Genomic DNA, 13,321 nt, shown 5'->3' on the forward strand with positions numbered 1-13,321 from the left:
ATTATCACATTGCTCCCTGAATCTTGGAATGAGGACTACTATGGCCAGAAAAGACAAATGGTAGCCCCTGCAAGTTCCCTTTCTAACCAAAAGAGTAACCAAAATCAATTGTGCATCCTAGGGAGAATTAGAGAGGTTAGTACCACCAACAGAGACCTGAAAGATGCGGGAGTTTTCCCATGATGTATCTAGTTTTTGACTCATCTACTTGACCTGTGCAAAAGGCAGACTGATCTTGAGAATAACTTGAGTCATGTACATTTGCATATCCCCTCACCTTGCTAACTCATCCTCTAGGCCTTAGGTGAATATTATTTCTTCAAGAAATTTCCCTGACATACAGAATTAGTTTTTCACTCAACTCCCCTCAAAAAGTCAGTAAGGCTAAAAGAATAACAGTAGATGGCAATTACACAGTAACAACACTTGTGCCTCTTGGTCTGCAGTCAAGAAAACAAATATTTCGAACAGGAAATTTAGCAGAGGGAATTGGTTGCAGACTTTTTAGAAGTGCTGGAGGAGCTAAAGAGGATATAAAATTAGATTATTCAGAAACTAGTAACTGCAGATACCACAATTCACTTAGGGCTGAAAGAATAAAAAAGAAGAGGTGGTGAAGAGCTCCTGAAGGTAGGACACCACTCTGCATGTCACTGGTGGGCACTGCCATTGCCATTAGAGGCACATTGTGACTTTCAAACCCACTATGCTCTGTGGAAACTTTAAGGAGCAGTAGAGTCCATTGCCACCCATTGTGACACCACTGGTGGCTCACAGCTGACAGCAGCCCCTGTAGGAATCCCCAATGCCACCGGAGTCTACAGCTGCTAGTAGCCATCAGGGATGCCCACTGCTACCAAAGACATCAGAAGCATTAAAAAAATGGCTCTGCTTTCTTAACACATTTCAGTCTTTCAGCCAGTACTTCCCTTGGGTAAAAGCTAACCAGACATCTACTGGAAAGGGAGTCTGGGAAATGAATTTTGCAGGGATGCAGCCCTCTCAAAAAGGAGAAGAATATGAAAGATATGAAAGAAGGCAAGAGCAAACAAGAAAATAACCAGAACAGCCTACCCTTTTGGTTATTTGACATCCATTCTCCTCAGCTTTCCACCTGTATTTCACTTCTGTACAAGGGCATAATATTCAGGGTAGTATGATGGGATTATCTTAAATGAATGAAATATTTTCATCGGTTTTTCCAAAAGTGAGATGTAAAGTCTCCTCTATATCTACCACTGTAGCCAGCCCTGGGTGAGGCTGTTAAGATAGTTCTGGCCAAAGCCAGTGGTACCATGGAGATGTGCAATGGGAGTATGAATGGAGAGAAGGCAATCAGTCTGAGACGTATTTGCAGATTTAATTTAACTTAATTTTCAGAATTAAATCTTAAAAGAATTTGTCATATATCACATAATGAACAATGTCTGAAACAATAATTTGCAGAACACTTAAATGTTCTTTATGGTCAAATCTATATTGTCTCCATCCAGACTAAGAAAATAAAATTCAAATTCAATCAAAGAATGGAAGTGACTGCCTATGCATGCACAATTTCCCCATATAAATTTTAACTCTGTGTGTAACTCATGTTGTTTGTTTATGGATGGTTCAGAGGCCTTGGATATTTTCTCAAATGGTTTTATTGTCCAAATCAAGCCCAAGACATCTGCAACCGGTATATCATGAGTCTGCTCACATGATATGATCAATCCCAGTGAATGGCACAGGATTCATTCAAACAATAGAATTTTCAAAGGAGATAGTGTTGTGTGCATTAACCACTACTCATCTAGACTTGTAATTAAAAGTATGTAGGCCTATTCATAAAAAAATATTTTACTTCTATCCTGGAAATGGTTTAGAAGCTGAGAAAGTTTCAAGGCTCTTTCTGCTTCTGAAAGTTTGAATTTGCTGAGTGCTGGCTTCAACCTAAGCACATGTGTGATTCTATCCAGAAGCTGATTCCACGCTTCAGTTTCCCCACACGTTCTGTGAAAGTTCGCTAAGTGAGTGGATTTGGTTTTTTCCTTCACTCTCTACCTCTGTTAAACCTCTGTTAAAGCTGTACTTCTATTTGGAAACCTCTCATTTCTTATCTCAGCCCTAGTGACTCTTCCTTCAGGACAGCAGCCTGCCATCCCGAGTTCTCAAATATCAGCTGCTCTTGAGTGCAGGTTTCTCATGCCCCTTCTCTCTTCCTATTGTTCACCGTCTCTTTAATTTTGGTCCAGAAACAGTGTTGGCATAGACAGCAGTGAATTGGCCAGGACATAAGAATTCTAAGAAGTCTAAAAGAACTGGTAATTATGTGAGGTGATGGAGGTATTTACTAACTCACGCTACTATGGTAAATATATAACGTAAAAACCATCATGCTGTACACCTTAAACGTACACAGTGTTATATGTAAATTATCTGAATAAAGTAGGAACAACAACAAAAAAATCCTTTACCAGTATAGTTTGACCACTAAATATTACGATCACTTGTAACATTTTAAATGATTTGTATGATGGGCAGAAGTTAATTAACCACACAAGCAAGCTTTTCTGGGTTGAGTATTACAAGCTAGGCGTTCCGATCTCCACGTTCCCCCTATGTAATTACAGCTTTATTTAAGTAATTACAGCTGTATTTAATACATTTTTGCTAGGAATGGTCTAAATTGACTGGGTGATAATTTTAAGAGAGTTAATTTAAAATGTAACCTTTTCCCACACCGGGAGTCGAACCCGGGCCGCCTGGGTGAAAACCAGGAATCCTAACCGCTAGACCATGTGGGAGAAGACAACTCCACCTTGCCATGTAAGTAAATTGAAACATTCTCTCAGCTTCCGCCTTCTGTGTTCGACCCCGCCTCCTGCCGCACTAGCTTTCTGCGCATGCGTGGCTTTTCGGCTTTCCCCAGCTCCCGACGCTTTCTCCGCCCAAGGGTGGGAGCGGGTGCTTTGTCTAATAGACGCTGTAGCCTGCCTGTCTCCGCGCTTGGAGAGGCTGCAGGCAGGACTGAATCTCCAGAAATCTCTGTTAAAAAACTCCCGCGGTGAGATTTGGATAAGAATGGACTAAATGGCTCAAGGAACAAATTCTGAGATTGGCTCCCCAGGTCCCAGTTCTCAGGGTTTGACGCTGCGGATAACCTTTTATTAGACCAAATTTTTCCAATCATGAGAGTTTAGCCCTTAGGGCATTTTAACTGGAATTTCACAAATTAGATGCCTGCATGAATGAAACCCGGAATAACCTGTGGGGAACGTTTTGGGCGAATATGGCCTTCGGAGACTACTGTTTTCACGATCTTGTTTAGGATTGGCCTTACATTAATAAAACCAAAGCAAAACACCCAAAACAGTAAAGGAAAAATCCACACATTGCACTACAGTAAAGAACTCGTACCTGGGGGCGGGGGTGGGGGGAATAAAAACAACAACAACAACAACAACAACAACAACACAGATTGGGAATAAACATAAAAGATAAATATATAGATAAGAAACTACACACGATTTTTAGTAAGACAAACACTGCGATATGAAAGTGAGAACTTGCTGTGAATAGGCCATTAGTTGGAGAGGAACCCCATGGACAACACAATTTGAAAAAAGTCTCAACCTCTCTGGCTCCCAGCTAGCATTTGGACAAAAAGCAAAAGTGTGAAAATGTGAAGTGTTGGCAAGTATGTGGGAAAAAGGAAGTTCTTAGAAACTCCTAAAAATTGATCAGGGAGGCACAGTGTCAGGATTTTCTAAATGTGTTTATGACCAAGCAATTCTGTTTTTCAATTTTCGTAAACCGCGCATTGTTCTTGAACTGCTTCTCAGGCACTTAATAGCAAGACCCACTGCTGTGCAAGTAATACACACACCTTGGGGCATGATAACATTACCAGGGTGGAGAGCCAGGATCACCCTAAGGAAAAAGGGAAGAAGGGTGAAGGGATTAAAATATTCCTAATCTCTAAGAATTTCAAATGTCTGATGAAAAATCAAAATTCTTAAGAATTGAAAACATTTTTCGACATGAAAGGGACCATAAATAACATCAATATGTCAAAATTCTAGCTACAGATTGTAAGGAAATGTTTGAAATATGTTTGATAGGAAAAGGTGACTATGCATACCATACAACTGAAACTAAGCATCTGGGGAAACCCACAGGTATAGGGGGCAAGGAGTTCTGATTAGCCAGTAAATTCAGGGAAAAAGCTCAGCCTCATGTGTAACCATGGCAGCACAATGTAAAACAATGCTAAAATATCCAGTGTTAGGGAAGAAGTGAGGACACAAACCCAGACAATGGAAATGGGCACAGTCCATTTGTGGGGGGAAGGGAAGGAATGAGTAGGAACAACTTGGCAATTAGGTATTGAAGTGTGGAAGGTGTATATTTAATTTGGCATTTTCAATTCTGTGCTGCCCATAGCCAGGTACCCTATGATGGCAGCATATTAGGATTGTCTGGGAGGCAGTCCTCTCAGTAGAGAGTCTTGGGGCCTCTTCCTACTCTTAACACTCTCTGCATCTCCCACATGGGAGAACAAGGAGCACAGCACAGACTTCAAGGTTATTCATTAACATTCTGAAAAATCAATAGTTGACTGGCATCCCCCAGCCCCTCATCACCTGAATGCAGAGCCTTCTGAGGCAGGAGGGGCCAGAGGCACAAGATGGCTGTTAAGATGGGGTAGGATTCTGAACTATCTCTCTATCCTGTCCATACTAAACATGGGGCCTAGTATACGATAGATATGCAATAATTTTTGATTGGTTTATTTTCTTTTCAATGATAGTAAGATTATGAAAGTGATTTTTTGGCAAGTCCAAGTTCCTCAATTTGTGTTTCTAAAAATGTGTCCAGTTGGGAAGGAAGATGGTAACCACCCTTACTCTTGCTAACAAATATACTAAACAAAGCAAACAAAAAACTGGCATTGCTTCCATAGAGCATCTCTGATTACTCTCTAAGCCAAACCAAACATTTATTTAAAAAGTAACTGTTCATTATATTGGGCTAGCCACATAGAATTGCCAATCAGCCACTGGTTTTGATTTACTACAACGGAAATTTCATGTTTTAACACAATTCTTCCCCTAACTGTGATCATCCAGATTTACCTAATAATAGGAGAGACTTAAGGAAAACATACTATTTAATTGAAATCTGAGTTTTCCAACAGCAACATCAACAGCAACAACAACAATAAAAAACTACACTTGCTCCCAGGATATAGACACTTTGCTTTTTAAAGTCACCATGCAAAGATGAAAGCCTAGTGGGCTGCGGGGTGGGAAAAGAGCAGTCACAGAGTATTTATTTAACAAATTTATTCTGGTGTGTAAAAGCAGAGTTGAAATGTGATTCACAACTTCAACATTATTTAAAATTTTTAAATTAACGTTACTTACGTATTTTGAGAGAGAGTGAGAGATAGCATCACAATTGGGGAAGAGGCAGAGAAGAGAGGGAATCCCAAGCAGGCTCCACACCATCAGCAAAGAGCTGATTCAGGGCTCCAGCTCACAAACCATGAGATCATGACCTGAGCTGAGATCAAGAGTTGGATGCTTAACCTGCTGTGCCACCCAGGTGCCCCAATTCAACATTATTTAAATCAATGAGAATTCCTGAATTATTAGAGGGAGAAGAAAATTCCCTTCAGTGAATAAAAAACATTTATGAATTCATCTCTAAAATGGGGACTCCTTTAAAATACGCTACATTTCCAAGTATGTTGAAAAAAATAGTCATTGCTTTAGAGAATTAGCATGTGATTGAAGAGACTGTAGCAACCATTAAAAAGATGATGTCATTCATCATGAAGCCATGCTTGCTTTTCAGTAGGAATGAAGTTGTCAGGGAGATAATTCTTGAGGGCACACAGGCTTAGATTTTTATTGGTTGAGTAGAAGCCCATTCAAGTTTTGGGGGCTTAGAGTTTACACAAATGTTAGGATCTATTTAAAAAAAAAAGAATGCAAAATCATGAATATAAAATTCTGTATGGAAGTGAATATTTAGAGTAAGAAGAAATCACAACGAATTACACATTTAAAAATGAAAAATATCACAAATATTTAAAAATCTAGAAAAGAATATTTTTATTTATTAACTTCTAATGCCCCCATGTTAATTTTTTTTCTACATTTCTTTTTGGCTGCATACTCTGATCTTTTCCTCATGTGACACAGAATGTAATATTTTCTGTGGAGAGAATCTAAAGATAATGCAGTCATTAGCATGATTTTTGAATTTAAAAAAATTCTTAATATTTATTTTTGAAAGAGAGACAGAGTGTGAGTGGGGAGGGTCAGGGAGGGAAGCACAGAATCTGAAGCAGGATCCAGGCTCTGAGCTGTCAGCACAAAGCCCAATGTGGGGCTTGAACCCACGAACTGCGGGATCATGACCTGAGCTGAAGTCAGATGCTTAAACGACTGAGCCACCCACCTTTTTAAAATTTTTTAAAAATTTAGCATGATTTTTGAAAATTGTTCTTTTGTTATTGATAGTTGAAAATTTTTATTTTAGTTTCTCAACTCATTATTAGTAATAACATACATTTTTAACATTGCTATTAAATTACAGCAACTTCTGTTAAAGTTTTTTCATACATGAATCATAACATTGCAGGATATTTCAAATATTCCCTCAATTATTGACACTTATTTACCAGTTTACTAGTTGTGTCTCATTGCACTGGCATCTTAGAAGATTTTGTGGTTGCTGCAGTCTTTGTTGAAATCAGTATTTTGTGTCAAATCAGCAGGAAATTTAAATATTTTCTCAATGAATTCATATGATTTGCTTCTTTTTTATTTTTTTAAAGTGAGAGAGAGAGAGAGAGAGATTGAGAATGAGTTGGGGAGGGACAGAGAGCGAGACAGGGAGAGAAAGAATCCCAAGCAGGCTCGACAGACACTCAGTGCGGAGACCAAGGCAGTCTTGATCTCATGACTGTAGATCACGACCTGAGACGAAATCAAGAGTGATGCTTAACCTACTGAGCCATCCAGGAGCCCCCATTTGCTCATTTTTATTAATTATATTATCAAAGAATTCAAGAGTTTATTTACCACTTCTTTTTGAAATTTATATCTTTTTCTTAATGAATTATTACTTTGGTATTATTTATGTGACTTTCACATAATGTGTCAAGATTTGTTAAAACCCCATTGTGTTGGAATGTGTAAAACATAATTTCACACACAGATGAACATTCACAGTTTGTAGGATAGCTGTGATTTTGTGCTTTGCAATCATAGGACTTGTTATAAATTATTTTCTATATGATTCCTATCCAGAAAAGTATCTAGGAGTTTTTGAATGGTATCAAGTATATTCCTAAGAGGAAACCAATGATAATGCCATCCTCTAGTTAAAATTTTGCATGTCTGGTAATTGGAAGAATTTTCCACAGGCTAGCTTCTGGCTCTGTAAGTAGCAAAGCTGCTTTTCTTCCATTGCAGACATCTTCCAGTGCCAGAGCCATAGGAAATGTTCTTATCAAGATAACACCTCTAGCTGTTTGTGTCATAATACTGAGTGATTAGCATGGTGAAGTTCAAGTCTGTGAGGCTCAGCACTCATACAAATGTTGGGATCCACTTAAAGAAAAAGAATACAAATTCATGAATGCAAAATTCTGTATGAAAGTGAATATTCATTGCGAACAAATGACAACTAATTACACATACACAAAATGAAAAATACCAAAAATATTTAAAAATCTGGAAAAGAGGGGCACCTAGGCAGCACAGTTGGTTAAGTGTCTGACTCTTGGTTTTGGCTCAGGTCACCATCTCACAGTTCTTGGGATTGAACCCCACATCGAGTTAAATGCTGAGTATGGGGCCTGCTTGGGATTCTCTTCTCTCTCTGCCCCTTCCCCACTTATTCTCTTTCTTTCAAAATAGATGAATAAACATTAAAAAAATCTAGAAAAGGGTATTTTTATTTATTAACTTCTAATGCCCCCATATTACTTTCTTCAGCCAGACCTTGAATTCTCATAGCCATCCAATTTCACCCAACCTGAGGGGAGTTGTGAAGGACCAGAATTCCAAGGAGAAGGAGACATTTACCTGATTGTAGTTAAAATAACTTACTTTGTAAACTTTACAAAACCTGTGACTACATAAGACAGTCTGTGAGCCATGCCCAGGGTCTTGAAAAGGGCCAGTGAAAAGTGAAGCTTCCTAAAACTAAAGCCTCATTTACTTCATGAAAAATTCACCTCTGGCTTTAGGAAGTAGACCTAAAGTCTCTGTCACCTTCCTCCTTTCTATCCCATCAACAGGGCCCTAGTTTAGACCTCCCTTGGGTAACTCCTGAATGATTGAAAATGTTTCCTTGCTGGTCTGTCTATACCTTGGTTTTATCTTCTATCTAATATCTCATTAGTCCACTAATTAAAACCTTCCAATGGATATTTATCATCTAAGGTCAAATTCCTTAGCAGTTTAGAAAGGCCATTAATATCTGACTCATGCCTCTACATACAGCCTTATTTCTCTATGATTTGTATTCTTTGTTGTTTCTCCTACTGTGCAGTACTAAAAACTCTTTTCCTTTGTATGTGTCAATTTACCTCTGCTAAATTGCCTTCTTCCCCCAACTTTGTGCATATCCTTCATCTGCTTTACCTAAGGAATGCTTCCTTATTTGTCAAGACTTAGGTTAAATATCACCTCATTGTGGATATTTTTCTAGAACTAAGCTTTGCTCCATGGTGGCCCCCATCCATACCTTAGATGATTCCCTACATCATACCACTACTCCACCTTCTATACATCCTTATAACTCACTTCTCACCCTATATTATAATTAATTCTAATTGTATGTGTGTATTTCCCAAAACTTTAGTTTTGAGAAAGACAAAAAAAAAAATATACAGCCCCAGATATCCAGGGAGTTGGTCTGGTATTCATATCTAGATCATGTTATTTTCCTATTGCACACAAGCAATCTTACAGAACACAAAACTCAGACAAAGTCCCTCTGAGGCCATTATGAAGTGAGACAAAGCAAGGCCATTTCAATGTTGTCTAAGTATAGATGAAAAACAAGGTTCCTATGCCACCCACAAAATGCCAAACACCTCTCTCTCAGCTATAATGAGTGACTGCAATTTCTTGATCAATTATAACTTTTTCCTTCTATAGTCTTGAGGGTCCTCCCCCTAGATATGATGAATTGGGATACCCAGTTATAGAATTGTCTACATTTTCTGAGAGCATCTCAATTCAGCCAACTAGAAACCAAATTATATGATAGATTCTTTGGAACAGCCTCTTGTGAAGATGCCATGGTTCCCTATGGTACATGTTCCTTCTCACTGAAAAGAGTAATAAAACCAATTTGTTTAACTACAGGTATGCCCCTGGTGGTCTTTGGCTGAAGAGCATTATGGAAATAAAGCTCCACTTAGGTGCACTGAGAGCTTCCTGCCTTGGCCTGGTATGCTTGACTCAGTGATGGCACACACATCTTGGACTTTGTGCCTGTACCTGCACCAGATGCCATGTGCCCTGGCAGGGTGGTGAGTATATGTTGAATCGAACTCCCCTATTTTGCTAAAGCCTTTTCAGCATTGGGTTTATTTGTTTTTCTTAGGAATTAGGTCTTTTGGGATTTTTACTCATTAGAGTATATTCATATTGTTCTTTCATAAAATTGTTTATTAGTATTTACTACCTGTTTGTTTAATCCCCTGTTGTCTGCTTGCCTTGTATCTTAGAAGTTGTTTGTCTTTGAAGGGAAAGTCTATAGATCCAGATCTGAGAAATCCATCATCAAGCCATCTCAGGGGCTGAGAAATTGAGGTTTCTTCTCAGTGTTCTTTGAGCAACCTTTGCCCCGGTCACCATCTAAAAACCTGGTAAGAACTTCTTCCTCGGTCTTATTTTTGTATTCTCTCAAAAACTGCACTTATTTAATTTTATCTGCTTGAAACTAGATATTTTCTGGCCCCAATAGATGATGATCAGTCTTTACCAAGCTCCAGACACACGCAATCATACGAGAGCCATCCTTATTATTTATTTATTTATTTATTTATTTATTTATTTATTTATTTATTATGTGAAATTTATTGTCAAATTAGTTTCCATACAACACCCAGTGCTCATCCCAAAAGATGCCCTCTTCGATGCCCATCACCTACCCTCCCCTCCCTCCCACCCCCCATCAACCCTCAGTTTGTTCTCAGTTTTTAAGAGTCTCTTATGCTTTGGCTCTCTCTCCCACTCTAACCTCTTTTTTTTCTTTCTTTTCCTTCCCCTCCCCCATGGGTTTTGTTAAGTTTCTCAGGATCCACATAAGAGTGAAAACATATGGTATCTGTCTTTCTCTGTATGGCTTATTTCACTTAGCATCACACTCTCCAGTTCCATCCACGTTGCTACAAAGGGCCATATTTCATTCTTTCTCATTGTCACGTAGTACTCCATTGTGTATATAAAGCACAATTTCTTTATCCATTCATCAGTTGATGGACATTTAGGCTCTTTCCATAATTTGGCTATTGTTGAGAGTGCTGGTTATAGATATTTTGTAATTTTCATTGGTTTCTTCAATATAAACTACACTTCCTCCAGGCTGACCCCTTGCTTTCCTTATATTTTATCACTATTAACTCAAATTATTGTGCATATCTTTCTAACTGGCACAATTTTACCAAGATATTTGAAACCAAAGAGAACACTTTAGAGAAGTTTTAATATAGGCAGGATAGTTCACTTGAGCAGCACTTTAGAACAGAAAGGAAACAAAATCCCTACTGTTTCATGATCTACTTTCTTTAAATGGTATAAGGCTTCCGAATGCATTTAGGTCCAAAATTTGCCTGCCTAAAATATTCTTTAGCTAAAGCTAATGAAAAATATGAGACACTGTCTCTCTTAATGGTATTTTTAAACAATATTTAGGATTGGCTACTATTGACATTTCCAAAGACCTTCATAATTTTTTCTTGATGGTTTGAAGTCAGAAATTAAAGAATATGGTTGTAAATAAAAAAAAAATTGCCTGGCAAATCACCTGTTGCATGATCTTCAATATTTGAGGATTTTTCACAGACTTTAGCAACAAAAAAATTTTTCAAAGCCCTCACAAGGGAATTGCCTTATTTGTCTAGAAGAGACATCATTTTGTTTAAGTGAGTGTGGGCTTTTTGATCAGATGACTTGATAAAATTCTCAAGGACTCACATTATGTCAAAACCAGCTGCATGACACTCTCTTTTGTATGTGTATATGTCAAACTATTTTTGTTGTTGTTGTTTGTTTTTTTAATTTTATTTATTTATTTATTTATTTATTTTTAATTTACATCCAAATTAGTTAGCTTATAGTGCAACAATGATTTCAGGAGTAGATTCCTTAGTGCCCCTTACCCATTTAGCCCATCCCCCCTCCCACAACCCCTCCAGTAACCCTGTTTGTTTTCCATATTTATGACTATCTTCTGTTTTGTCCCCCTCCCTGTTTTTATATTACTTTTGTTTACCTTCCCTTATGTTCATCTGTTTTGTCTCTTAAAGTCCTCATATGAGTGAAGTCATATGATTTTTCTCTTTCTCTGACTGACTAATTTCACTTAGCATAATACCCTCCAGTTCCATCCACATAGTTGCAAATGGCAAGATTTCATTCTTTTTGATTGCCGAGTAATACTCCATTATATATATATATATATATATATATATATATATATATATATATATACCACATCATCTTTATCCATTCATCCATCAATGGACATTTGGGCACTTTCTATACTTTGGCTATTGTTGATAGTGCTGCTATAAACATTGGGGTGCCTGTGTCCCTTTGAAACAGCACACCTGTATCCCTTGGATAAATGCCTAGTAGTGCAATTGCTGGGTCGTAGGGTAGTTCTATTTTTAATTTTTTGAGGAACCTCTATACTGTTTTCCAGAGTGGCTGCACCAGCTTGCATTCCCATATGTCAAACTCTTTTTAAAAATGCATCCCAACTTGCTTCCCATTCCTTATAGAAGAAGATAATTAGCTATTTGTCTGAAGAGTGTTTCCTCACATCTTTTTGTCCTACTTTTTTCCCCTTTCTTGAGAAACTTTACAGATCAACTGAAAAAAAAAAAAAGGTCATTCAATTGTTATGTATATACTCCAGGAATATTTAGTTCAGATCAACAGTCAAAATTGTCTAAAAAAGAAAGAAAAAAGTTATCAAAATATGTTCTCTTTGTGGACACTGAAAACTATACATAATAGCCTTTGTGACTCTAGATAGGAGATAAGAAGAAAAGGCTTCAGTTTCAAAATAGAAGAAAACCTTGGCATGACTCAGCATCCTTAACAATTAGTTCACCATGAACAACATCACAACAATATTTTGGATTGTTCAAAATCAAGGTTAAATTTCTTGTGATTCAAACTTTCTACATTGATTTTGTAAGTTAAGTTTCCAGTATTTCAATAATTTTTAATTAAAAATTTTATGTATAAACTTGAACTTAATTAAATATAGTGATAATGTTTATGTATTTTATATGGATACATTTTAATTTTAGAATAGTATTAGATGTACATAAAGGTTGTGAAGATAGCACATAATATGCCATATATCCTGTAGCCAGTTTCCCTGATTTATTAGCCTCTTATATTAATCTGGTATGCTTGTCACAATTAATGGACCAGTTTTGGTATATTATTATCAACTAATGTCCATATTTTATTCATATTGCCTTGGTTTTTGCCTGATGTCCTTTATCTGTTCCAGGATCTCATCTGGGACACCACCTTACACTGAGTCATTGCATCTCCTTAGGTTCTTTGGGTTTTGACAAATTCCCAGACTTTCTTGTTTTTGATGACCTTGACAGTTTTGAGGAGTACTCATCAGATGTTTTGCAGAATGCCCTTCAGTTGAGATTCAACTGATATTTTTCTCATGATTAGATTTGACATATGGGTTTTTAAATGGAAGAGGTAAAATGCCTCCATTCTCATTACGTCATATCAAGGGTACATATTATCAGCTGTTGATCTTAACCTTGATCAGCTGGCTGAGGGAGATTTGCCAGGTTTCTTTACTATAAAGTTATTATTCCTGCCCCCCCACCTTGGCATATTGTACTGAAGGGATTCAGAACAAGTCTTTCCAAACTGTGCCACTTTGACATGTGGACAATTTTGAGATGATGGCAATCAAGGCCCAGCAGACTCAATAAAAGCTATTAGCTCTCCCTTAAACTACCTGAAAGAATTTAGATAGGGAACCTGGCTGGGAAAGAGAGCTATTACCAAGAGATATGTTTTTTATATAAATGACCTAT

The 13,321-nt window shown here is 37.5% G+C and overlaps 1 non-coding gene across 1 annotated transcript; it reads right to left on the minus strand.

The window, feature by feature from the left end:
• Window positions 1-2,714: 2,714 nt before the first annotated feature.
• Window positions 2,715-2,786, minus strand: TRNAE-UUC (transfer RNA glutamic acid (anticodon UUC)). Its single transcript has one exon. It is a non-coding gene; the product is annotated as a tRNA-Glu (tRNA).
• Between the last annotated feature and the right edge of the window lie 10,535 nt (window positions 2,787-13,321).

Source organism: Panthera pardus, unplaced genomic scaffold (assembly GCF_024362965.1).
Source record: "Panthera pardus isolate Hobbes unplaced genomic scaffold, ASM2436296v1 HiC_scaffold_24, whole genome shotgun sequence".
NCBI classification, from domain to species: Eukaryota; Metazoa; Chordata; class Mammalia; order Carnivora; family Felidae; genus Panthera; species Panthera pardus.